Below are 13172 nucleotides of genomic sequence, written 5' to 3'. Positions count from 1 at the left end.
GATATATTTACTTTATTTTACATTACTTGATTTGGAATTTTCTTGGAATTCATTATTTAAGTTTAATCTATGTTTAGACTATTTTCTACTTACTTTATTCACTTTACATTACTTAATTTGGAATTTTCTTTGGAATCCATTATTTAAAGTTTAATCTATGTTGAGTCTATATTGATTGTTGGAATTCATTTATTTTAGAATTCATTATTTTAAGTTTGCTCCACATTTGTCTATTTTCTACTTTCTCAATAGTTAACAATCTTTAGATTTTGGAAAACTAAAATGAATACATTAACAATCTTTAGATTTTGGAAAAGTAAAAGGAGTACATGTGATTTTGGATGTACACCTAACATATTTATTTTATCTTGTACTATTGATTTAGAATTTGTATGTTATTGGTTTGATGGATTCAATTTTTGATACCTCTTATTAAAAAAGTTATGCTATTAGAGAATTTATACATTTTATTTGTAAACTTTAGACCTTTATAATCGATAATTGTCATTTATGTCGTGTATTGGAAAAAAGCAATCATGTCAAATGCATTATTCATCTCTCTATAGAAAAGAAGCCTTCACATACATTTAAGTATAAAAACAAGTGTTTTTCAAATGATAGCTAGAATAAACTGTTGTCATATGAAAAAAAATCTAGAAAAACAACTTTCACCTGTACTCTAGAGTCTCTTTAGAGAATTTATTATTTTATTTGTAAATACCACTAAAGAATCTCTTTTACCTGTACTCTAGAGTCTCTTTTACCTGTACTCCACAAAGGTCTCCATTAAGGTTGCTGTAAATACCACTAATGGACATCCAATGGAATCACTGGTGGTGGAAATCATTATCACCTTCATACTCTGCTTTGTTATATTTGGAACAGCCACATATCCTAAAGCAGTAAGTCTGACAGTTTACCATGATAACATTTGATTGAATATTATATAATCTAGTTACATATTCTCGCTGCGAGGAGAAACATTTTTTTACAAAAAGAGGGCTTGGGTATATGTTAATGGTACATAAGTAGCAATTTTTGGACATTGAAGGAGTTTTCAAATAAAAGCTAATTATATGTGACCATTCAATTGGATAGTTTTATAGTGGAGGGCTTAGACATCATACGTTAAGTTTCATTCCAATGTTAAAAGTGTTGAATAGTAAAAGTTGACTTATTTTTTCTAAGCTTAATTTGTTTAAAAATAGAATAACTTAATGAAATTTTAATTATTCTATCATTTTATGTTCAAAATAAACCGTTCATAATTAGCTCGCTAGAAAGGTTTTCCACTGTAATATCTCACGAGCAAGTGATGCTTTACTGTGCAGCCGAGTGGAATGGTAGGGATTGCTGTGGGTGGTATAGTCGGTTGTAATGCTTTATTCGCAGGGTATGTATAAAACTGGTAAACAAGTGTTTTTATTTAGATTTTGGAGGAGTGTTTTTCTTTTATATTAAATAACTAGTAAATTGAGTATGTAATATGCATTCAGGGCACTGTGGGGATGTTCCATGAACCCAGCAAGATCATTGGGGCCTGCATTGATAGCACTCAATTTTGAAGGGTTGTGGGTGTATATTCTTGGACCTGTGTTTGGTGCAGTTTGTGGAGCTTGGTTCTATAAGAGCATTTCAATAGAAGAATAGATAAATATTTCCCACTTCTTTTCTGCTGGAGGGTTGGTCACTATAGCAGTTTGTATTTCTATATAAAAATAAATAAAGGTTTCTTTGTTCTTTCACCTGTACTCTACAGTCTCTTTAGAGAAATACGGGAATGTGATTTGATATTGATTTTTCTTTTATTTAGAGAATTTATACATTTTATTTGTAAACTTTAGACCGTTATAGCCAATGATTGTCATATATGTCGTCATCGATTCATCTTTAATTATGCTGCGCCATCTTTAAATCGTCATCGATGACCAAGCAACATCAGAAATACATTCTCGTGTCTCCACGGAAATCTATTTAGAATTTCTTTTGTACGCGACATCGAAAAAGAAAGTGCAGATATTTACTGAGTTGAAGTCAATGCATTTGTACAATTTGTACAATTCCAGGAACCAAACAGTAGTTCTATCCCTAATGAGGGCCCACTAATTTTGATACTCGAAAGGGAAGGCTAGAAATAATCTCAGTCAATGCTCAACGGGTCTTACAAGTTGAGTAGACTTTCTTTTGGACGCAACATCGAAACTGGACTTTCATTCAGCCCACACTCAAGACTGGACTTGATTACTTCCTGCTGCTCGCATCTTTAATCGTCCTCGATGACCGAGCAACATCAGAAAAAGAGTCGTGTCTCCACGGAGTTCAAGTGTTCCCAGAAAAACTATGGAAATTGAGCTACACAAACCACTCACATACTGTGGATTTCTATTAAATTACCATGTTCGCCTGCATTAAACCTGAAAAGAGGCTCTGTTCATTTCTGCGAAAGCAATTTTCTTGTTCGAACTCCATCCGGCAATCATGCTCCGCCTTGATTTCGCTTTCTCTCTATGCCTTCTCACAGTTTTGCTTTTGCTTCCCCAGTACTGCACTTCTCTCTCGGAAGACGGAGTAGTACTCTCTAAAGTGAAAAAGGGAGAATGGGTGGACTCGTTTGGTGCTCTGAGTGACTGGAACGAGTCTCACAGAAATCCATGCGCTTGGAAAGGAATTACCTGTGATGCATTAAATAGCGTGACCACAGTTAATCTCACGGGTGCCTTGATTTGTGGCAACCTGACTGCAGCTATATGCGCTCTTTCTAATCTCACCGCCGTCATCCTCCAAGCCAATCTTTTTAGCGGTCCTTTCCCAGCCGGCCTTTTACATTGCAACCGTTTGCGGAAGCTCGATTTGTCCAGTAACCACTTCACTGGAATGCTGCCTGCTCGTATCTCCGAATTGAGCAAGTTGAGAGAATTGAACTTGGCAGACAACACTTTCAGTGGCTCTGTTCCTCCAGCCTTTGGAGTGCTGCCAAAATTGGAAGCTCTCTTCTTCCACGACAATCGTTTGAGTGGGGCGTTCCCTAATTTTGTTGGGAATTTGACGTCTCTGAGGAATTTCACCATTGGCAGCAATCCCCTGCGTCCCAGTGTTGTACCAACAGAGCTCAAGAATTTGAAGCAGCTGCAGCAGTTATGGCTTTATAACTGTAGTCTCGAAGGTCGAATCCCAGCATTCTTGGGCAATTTAACGCAGCTGGAGTTGTTGGATATGCGGCACAACAATCTCTGGGGCGTGATCCCGGCAGGTTTAATGGGGCTCTAAAATCTGAGAGAACTGGTCTTGTATGAGAACCACTTGTCTGGACGAATTCCGGCGAACATTGGCCAACTGAGAAGATTGACGTATCTGGATCTCTGCAACAACCAGCTTCACGGCACAATTCCCGTCAGTATTACCAATCTTACATATCTTGATGAGCTTCAGTTGAGTGAGAATCAGATTACGGGACAGCTACCTGCTCGGCTCGCTAGGCTCCGCTACCTGACCGTCTTGATGCTGCACGACAACAAACTCGAGGGATTGTGGCCCCAGAGTTTTGGCACGTACTCTGGTTTTTTTCAAGTCGACGTGACCAAGAACAAATTGGAAGGCCCTCTGCCAAAGAATCTGTGCATGGGAGGAGCCCTCTATTCTTTGACTGCCTCTTCAAACAATTTCAATGGCTCCCTGCCTTCCTCATTTGGAGACTGCCAATCTCTACAGTATCTCTACCTCGACGACAACCAGCTGAGTGGTGAGATACATCGTGACGTGTGGAGTGCATTCAATATCAAGGAGCTGCGTCCTCACGACAACAAGTTTGAAGGAAAGATTCCACCTGCAATTGGCGAAGCGAAGAATCTGACTCGATTGTGGATAGGCAACAACCAGTTCGAGGGAACAATCCCTGCTCAAGTTGGGCAGCTGATAAATCTCCTTGTGTTTGAAGCAAGTAGCAACCAGTTGGAAGGAATAATCCCTTCCCAAGTTGGAGAGCTGAGAAATCTCACGGAGTTCAAAGTGAGCAACAACAGATTGTCGGGTTCAATTCCCCGCGAGCTCATAAGCTTGAGTTTTGTTAATATTCTCCAGTTGGACAACAATTTTCTGTCAGGAGAAATCCCCGGGGAAATATTGCTCCAGAAGGAGTTATATGAGCTCAATTTGAGTTACAATCGACTCACAGGGGAGATCCCAGCATTTCGGAGCAACATTGTGTGAAAAAATCAAACTATTGCAGTCACTGATTATTAATCTCCTATCACAAATGATTATTAAACTGCAGAAAATAAATTCCCAGCTAATATCGAAAAATAACACAACTGCAACTTCACTTAAAATACGGAAAGAAATGCGCAACAGAATCAACACAATATTTTCAGACAAATTGTCCCTGGAAAAATTCCTAAGGGAAAATCAGTTCTACAGATGAGAAATTATATTAAACTTCAGCAAATCAAGAGATACAAAATTCCTTGCTTCACACTGGCAGAACTCCGACAACCTCCTAATTTCTCCCGCTAATATTTCTCACTGCTATCCCTGCGCTAACACTGCGCCCTTGCTAACACTGCAAGACTGTTTGCTAACACTGCAAACTCCTTCTCCAAAACGCTTCTTCCTGTGCCCTTGCTAACACTGCAAGATTGTTTGCTAACACTGCAAACAGCTTCACCAAAGCATCACCACCTTACTCTCCAAATGCCCCCTAGACCCCTTTTTATACTACTCTCGTTGGTAAACCAACGACCGAGATTAAATCAAACCAACGGCTGAGATTAAGACAACTCAACAGCCAATAATAGAATTGGTTGCAAGGTGTCCAAAAGGGAATCTCTAAAATTAGTAAATAATAACCATTTACTAATTTTTGGCAAGCGGACAAACAGCTGTCCAAACCACCCATAAATACAACCGCTATTCATAGATAAGGACGAACAGCTGTCCAAGCTACCCATAAATAGTGCTGCTATTTTCGGGTCAGAAATAACAGCTGTCCAACTAACAATAATTAACACTCCCTCTTAACGAGGAAGCTGTTCTGCATGACACCCATCTTATCTCTGAAGAAGATAAATTTGGCCTTTCCCAAAGCCTTCGTCAGAATGTCTGCTACCTGCTCATCTATAGGTATGTATTGTAGTCGAACAACTCCCCTTTGTACACAATCTCTGATGAAGTGATATCTGATATCTATATGTTTAGACCTATCATGAAACACTGGATTTTCAGACAACTTGATGCAACTCTGATTGTCACAATGTATCATAGTAGTCTCAACCTTCTGACCAAACAAGGCTACTAACAACTTTTGAAGCCATATAGCTTCACATGTCGCCATGCTAGCTGCTATGTATTCTACTTCTGCTGAACTTAGAGCCACAGACTTCTACTTCCTGCTGAACCAAGATACAACTCCTGATCCCAAGCTGAAACAACACCCTGAAGTGCTCCTTTTGTCTGTTGTACTTCCTGCCCAATCTGCGTCAGTATAGCCTATCAACCTGATACCTTCACCTCGAACATATCTGATCCCATACTCGACTATACCACACAAGTAACGTAGCACATGCTTAGCCGCTATCCAATGCATTCTCTTTGGTTCAACCATGAACTGACTAAGAGAGTTTACTACAAATGCTATATCTGGTCTAGTGTTGACCAAATACATAAGCGTACCAATCAACTATCTATATAAAGTGGGATCTACATCTTTCTCCTTAGATGTATCGTCATGCTCTGTGCTCACCTCCAGAACACCTGTCACGGTCTCACGAAGCAATCTAAGTGCTCCATGATGAATATGGCCCATCCTCCTATGCCATAGCTCTCCAAGATCTCTAGGATTATTGTTGCTCATAAGTGCCTTAGGAGTATCAAACTGCAATCTATAAAGGCGACCACTCCTAACTCCAATAGTTATGGGTGATTTCCAATCCTTGTGCTTAATCAACACATGTGTCCCTCTAAAGAGTACATTATACCCCCTATCCTGAAGAACAGATACAGAAATCAAATTCATACCTAAGCCCGGCACATATAACACATCATGAAGAGGAATTATCTTTCCATTCTCCCTCTGAAACTGAACAGTCCCTTTCCCAACAGGGTTGAGTTTGGACAAGTTTTCCATAGAAATCTGGATGTTGGTGTCCTCCTCCTTGTAACTGGAGAAGTACTCTCTAACTCCTGTCATATGAAATGACGCCCCACTATCTATATACCAAACACACTGTGAGGTTGAGCTAACCATACAAGCTATGAGTGCAAACTCATCTTCCATTCTGCTGGAGAGTTCTTCTGCACTTGCTGAAGCTGCCACCTGCTTCTTACCCTTTTTCCTCTCTGGGTAATCACTGACATAGTGGCCAAACTCGTGACATCCAAAGCACTTAACCTTAGAAAGGTCCTTCTTCTTCTTTTCACTTTGTGAATTTGATCCTTTGCTAGATCCCTTCTTTGCTTTCCCTTTACCCGCTAGGGCAACGTTCTCTTGTTCCACCTCATTTTTCTGACTCTTGTTGGCCCCATTGACAAGACTTAGTCTAAACTCCTCTTGAGTGAAATCAGTCCATAGTCGATCCCAACTCGGTAAAGTATCTCGTCCACTAACAACTTGAACAAAGACACTCCATTGTTTAGTAAACCCATTTAGGGCTATTCTCACTAGCTCATCATCACTAGGGCTATCTCCAACAGCTGCTAACTCATCCTTGACAAGTCTAAGCCTGGTGAGGTAACTTGTGACGTCTTCTCCCTGATTCATCCGGGTATTCTTTAGCTTCTCTCTGAGAATCAACTTCCTGTTAGTGGTAGCATTCTGGTACAGATTTAGAATGGCGTCCCACATCTTCTTTGCTGTATCTAGCTCCGAGATATGTGGAACAATATGATCCTTGACACCATCAAGGATAATCCTCCTCGCTTTGGCATCGTCCTTCCTATATGCTGCAAGCTGTGTTGCATCTGTTGGTACAGGTACACCACTGGTAGCATAATCCTTGATACCATTCTCTTCCAACAATAAAGAAATTCTGGCCTTCCAGACACCAAAATTTGAGGCACCATCCAATCTATCCTGATCTCTCAAACCAGCTGAAGCCATCTCAAGGGTTTAAAGCAATAATAAATCTAAAGAGATCAAAATTTCTTTCCTAGGGCAAAACTCTTCTACCCTTAACAATGCTCTGATACCATGTGAAAAATCAAACTATTGCAGTCACTGATTATTAATCTCCTATCACAAATGATTATTAAACTACTGAAAATAAATTTTTAGCTAATATCGAAAAATAACACAACTGCAACTTCACTTAAAATACGGAAAGAAATGTGCAACAGAATCAACACAATATTTTCGGACAAATTGTCCCTGGAAAAACCCCTAAGGGAAAACCAGTTCTACAGATGAGAAATTATATTAAACTCCAGCAAATCAAGAGATACAAAATTCCTTGCCTCACACTGGCAGAACTCCGACAACCTCCTAATTTCTCCCGCTGATATTTCTCACTGCTATCCCTGTGCTAACACTGCGCCCTTGCTAACACTGCAAGACTGTTTGCTAACACTGCAAACTCCTTCTCCAAAACGCTTCTTCCTGTGCCCTTGCTAACACTGCAAGACTGTTTGCTAACACTGCAAACAGCTTCACCAAAGCATCACCGCCTTACTCTCCAAATGCCCCCTAGACCCCTTTTTATACTACTCTCGTTGGTAAACCAACGACCGAGATTAAATCAAACCAACGGCTGAGATTAAGACAACTCAACAGCCAATAATAGAATTGGTTGCAAGGTGTCCAAAAGGGAATCTCTAAAATTAGTAAATAATAACCATTTACTAATTTTTGGCAAGTGGACAAACAGCTGTCCAAACCACCCATAAATACAACCGCTATTCATAGATAAGGACGAACAGCTGTCCAAGCTACCCATAAATAGTGCTGCTATTTCCGAGTTAGAAATAACAGCTGTCCAACTAACAATAATTAACACATTGACAGTCTCGACTTGTCGAACAATTTACTGTCTGGAGGAGTGCCTGCCGAATTAGGACAATTGAAGCCCATCGCTTTCAATTTATCGAACAATCAGTTGTCTGCGCGCGGTCCTGAGGGTCTGGACAATTCGGCTTACAAGGAAAGTTTTCTGGGCAATCCGAGACTATGCGGAGGTCGGAATTTGATGCTACCTTCGTGTTCCTCTCCACTTCAGAGATTGGCAACCATTCTGTTGCCGACTCTATTGACAGTAATTACCGTAACCTTGTGCTGCAATTGTCTGTGCTTTTGGTGTCTCAGGAAACCAAGTGATGCGCCTGGATCGTGGAAAATGACTCCGTTAAATTCCGCACAAGTGAATGATTCATACATCCTCCAGAATTTGAAGGAAAGAAACGTGATTGGATCCGGGAGTTCTGGAAAGGTTTACAATGTCACTATGCAGAACGGGCAGGCGGTAGCCGTAAAGAAGATGAGGAAAAGCAGCAGATCAAAAGGAGATCATAAGAGAAGAATTGAAAAGGGGGAGAATGAATTTTTGGAAGTGGAGGTGGATACATTGGGATTGATCTGCCACACCAACATCCTAAATCTGCTCCGTCTCATATCAAGTCAGCAGTCCAATTTGAAGCTGTTGGTATACGAATTCATGCCCAAAGGAAGCTTGTTCGACTGTCTACATGGTGGCCCGGGAAATATGCAAGAAATGGTGCTGCAATGGAATATACGTTATCAGATCGCTTTTGGCGCAGTTCGAGGGCTTTGTTATATGTACCACGATTTCTGTCCTCCATTGATGCACAGGGACGTGAAATCTAGTAACATCTTGCTGGACGTGAACTTTCTTCCCAAAATTGCAGATTTTGGAGAACCCATAGCGCTCGATGGGTTGGGCGATGAGCGTGTTGTTTCTGATTATGTAGGGTCGCATGGATATATAGCTCCAGCTATGAACGCTTTGTCTCACTGAAATTTACTTAATAATTTAGTTATCCTTGATAGAATATCTGATTCTCTGATCTAAATCTATTTATACAACTTTTCTGGGTGAAACTGTGGCGTGTAGAATACGCGGAAGGGTTAAAGGTGAGCGAGAAGAGTGATGTATACAGCTTCGGAGTGGTGATGTTAGAGCCGGTGAGCGGGAGAGGCGGAGTATGGAGAGGGGGTGACCATAGTGGAATGGATACGGAGCAGAATTTTGATGGAAGTGGAAGAGATGGGAGTAGTGGATGAGCGCATAGCGGGCGCTAATTGCGTAGAACAGATGATGAGCGTCTTACGCGTGGGTTTGATGTGCACTGATAGGGTGCCCAACCGACGGCCTTGCATGAGAAGAGTCGTTGAGCTTTTGGTTGCCTGCAGAGAGGCTAAATCAACATTTCACCACGTGGAGAGTGTTAATTGGATTGCCGACTGCGACAGCGACGACAAGGCGGTTTACTTTGCAGATTAATATGCAAAAGAATGGTCCAGTTTTCCCCGTCAATCAATCCTACTTGGATTTCTGCCACGGGCCACGATTAGGCAGCCCTTCTACTTGTTTGTATTGTACATCTTAGACTATATGTGATTGTTTGACTATATGTGAGTCTTTTCTAATGTAGTTAGTTTGACTATATGTGAGTCTTTTCTAATGTAGTTAGTGGGATGTGGCTATCCTTCACACAAAATGTATATTTGATAAAAATTCAAAAAATCAAAAATAGTCAATGGACCCTTTGTCTATTGGTGAAGTATAATGGTTCATAAAGAGCCCACAAGGAATCAAGTCTTGCTGATTGGTAGCTTGCAAGCCTTGTGCCTTTGTTCGGTTGCCTCACAAGTCTTAACCTTCTATAAAAATAAAATCAAAAGCATAGTGAATTGTCCTGAAATTTCAACATTTGTTCTTCATGATCTGTATATTTTGTAATCCAAAACAACAACAAAATTGAGAAAAAATCTCCAAAATGTTAGACTTTTGATACATTAAAAACATATAGTGTTTAACATTTTACATTATTAGTCCTTGCCTTATAGGCAGGTGACTTATGTTTCCACGTCGTTTATGTCTATTATTTTGCTTTGCAAAATTGTGAATTTATAGCTTTGACTATAGTAAGAACTAAAATTCATTAATAAATTGAATTTTCTATTATTGAATACTAGTTTTGATTGGCTCTTTATTTTTTTCCTAGTGGTTTTAATCGAGTTTAATAAGAAAATATACAAATATTTGAAACCATAATAAGTGGACATCAATGTTGAGCCATACAAATGTGTCTTGCTCTGTTGCACGATCTCCAAAATGTAGCAACTACCTCACCCTATTTTATCTTTATTTAGAAGCTTCAAAAAACTACCTCCTCTACTATGGACTTGATATATAGTTGTATTTTAGAGGTGGTTATGTACATTTCTTTAAAGAAACTTGTTGTTTTTCTTTTTGCTTGATGTGTGAAAGCTTCCAATTTACAGGTTTGTTGGTTTTTTAGTTTCTTTTCAATGCAACTTTGAAATATTAAAGATCAACAATATCTTCACTGGAAAGAAATTTGATTTTGAATTTTTGATAGACAACTGAAAAAGAATTATTGTTGTCAATTCTGCTCATTCTTTCAATAGATTTTTAGAAACTTTTATTTTGTATTAGAAAGTATGATATGTATTACACTTACAACCTTATGCATTTTTTATTTCTATTGCACGTGCTTGGTGACATATAGTACATCCAGGAACTGTCTTTTGTATTGGTGAAGGTGAGTTCCAATTGTTCCAACTAAAAAAATGGTAAGAGTATTGTTTCTATCTTATTCAATTAATAATTTGAACAGAAAATGAAAAATAATCAGATTTCTCACTAGAAAATGAAATGTTGCCAAATCTTTGAGTACAAAATGAAAAGCTATCAGATTTCTCACCTGCTGAACATGGGATCCAAAGCAAGAAAAACTTTAATATGTATGGCTATCACTATGCAGTATGTACACATTAAAATAATAGAATGTCTCTTGTTCCAAGAACAAGAACTTAATGAAAACCCTAGAATTCTTAGGCTACCCTCCATTGGATTGATACCGAATGTTAGTTTTCTTCGGATCAAACAACAGACGACATTAATCAAAATCATATTACTCTATGCTTCTATCAATTTCACCTCTACAATTTTGAATTTGAATTATGAGTCCATTTATAATTCAAATTATGGTACATTCAAGTGCTGTCAAAAGATTATTAGTTTTGCTACCTGAAAACTTACCCAGATTACTCTCAATTATTTTTATACAATATTCACTAACAATTAATGAACAAGAATGGTGCACTCATAGCGAAGAAAGCCCTAACTAAATTTAGGAGAACAACTTCTCTTCTTTCTTCTTTTTGTTTTCAATCTTTACCCTATTCAGCCTCTAATTTTTGCAAGTAATAATTTATACTACCACTACTACTTACCAATGAACATATTGTCCAGCCAACAATTTCCACAAGAATTTTATTTCAATGTCGATCATAAGCAAAATAAAAGCGTTCGATCTCAAAATTAGACCAAAAGCCAAATGTATTTCAACATGTATCGCTATTAATAGAAATATTTTAAAAATACCATTATAGAGGATAAACGGTAGAGGATTAGTTTTTTACAGCACATGGAATTAAAATAGTTGGATATCATTTGGTTCCTCAACTTTTTGTCCACTCAAGATATTTGAGCTTGATAAAAAAACATATGACTAGAAGTAGTTGAAATGGTATTATAAGCATTCTTTCTAATGGAAAAATATACATTCTTTCTAAGTTGATATTATGAGAAATTGCAATGTTCCAAAGCGAGGATTTCTGGACACTTTCTTAAATTTCCCAATGGGAAGATTAATATATTCATTTTATTACTCTCAACGTGTATATTGTTATTTTTACTTAAGATCTTGTAATTAGATATTATGCACTTCTATGAGATGTTTGATAGATAATATTATCGGCGAGATTAAAGAAATCAAGTGATGGTTATTTTCCAAGGCTTATTAGACGTTGTAATTTATGAAGTAGGAGAAGGAAGAGGTTAAAAGATATTTATTAGAAATGATACAAATGAACAAATTTTTAAATATATTGGAAAGAGTTTTGAAATTTCAAAAAAACTATGCGGTGATCTTTGTTGGTTGATTTGAACCCTCTATTAAAAATAAATAAATTATTTAAAAAAATATATTTACAAATCTTTAAGAAATTTTTTGTTCAACTTTTACGTAAAATAGAGAGGAAACCTAAAAGATTTCTTTAAATAAATTAAATGTTTATTACTAGTGCTAAATTAAAATAAGTGCTCGATAAATGAGAACTCCTTTTATGGTGGTCTAGCTCAAACCTATCCCACATCATTCTCCTTCTGTCATTGATCCTACTCTCTATGATTAGGGTATACACATTTTCTATTCTCGGTCAATTCCTCCCTAATGTTTATAATTAGTAGTGTGCACATGTGTCCCAAGTCATTATTTTTCCCTTAGATGAAGTTTTGTTGAAAGCAATTGGTTAAGTTCTTTGCATTTTAGGTAATTTAGGTTCATTTTATTTTCGTTGGGATTCATTCTTTTGTATTGCATCATTGTTCATTTTTCATGTTCAAGTCAATTATCTTCTTGGCCTTCTATTTTTTATAAAAGGCAAGGACTAAAGTTCTATCAGAGCTCTTGTTATAATATAGTGGTTTTACTGAAATTTCAACATTTGTTCTTCATGATCTCTATATTTTGTAATCGAAAACAACAAAATTGAGAAAAAATCCCTAAAATGCTTGACTTTTGGTACATTAAAAACATATAGTGTTTAACATTTTACATTATTATAACATAGTGAATTTTCCTGAAATTTCAAGATTTGTTCTTCATGATCTGCATATTTTGTAATCGAAAACAACAACAAAATTGAGAAAAAATCCATGAAATGTTTGACTTTTGGTACATTAAAAGCATATAGTGTTTAACATTTAACATTATCATAACTATTTGTAGATATAAAAATAGACCACTATTATCTCAAAGAAAAGGTATGTGTTTTAGATGTTTGGAATGTATGGTTTCATTAATGATAAATTAGTTTACTCTAGATGCTTCTAAATCTTATTGTGTTCAAGTTTTTCATCATCACACTTTGTGATCCATTAATTTTTCTCCCTTATTTCTCTTGTATCAATGATGGATCT

At 37.5% G+C, this 13172-nt stretch overlaps 1 pseudogene; it reads left to right on the top strand.

Annotated features, from left to right (window-relative positions):
* Nucleotides 1–2445: 2445 nt before the first annotated feature.
* Nucleotides 2446–9443, top strand: LOC149538394 (uncharacterized; annotated as a pseudogene).
* The last annotated feature ends 3729 nt before the right edge of the window (nucleotides 9444–13172 follow it).

This window comes from Cupressus sempervirens, chromosome 9, assembly GCF_028749045.1.
Source record: "Cupressus sempervirens isolate cs-2001-9-10 chromosome 9, ASM2874904v1, whole genome shotgun sequence".
Lineage (NCBI taxonomy): Eukaryota > Viridiplantae > Streptophyta > Pinopsida > Cupressales > Cupressaceae > Cupressus > Cupressus sempervirens.
The sequence above is the reverse complement of the archived record's forward strand: the minus strand, read 5'-3'. Positions and strand labels throughout refer to the sequence as shown.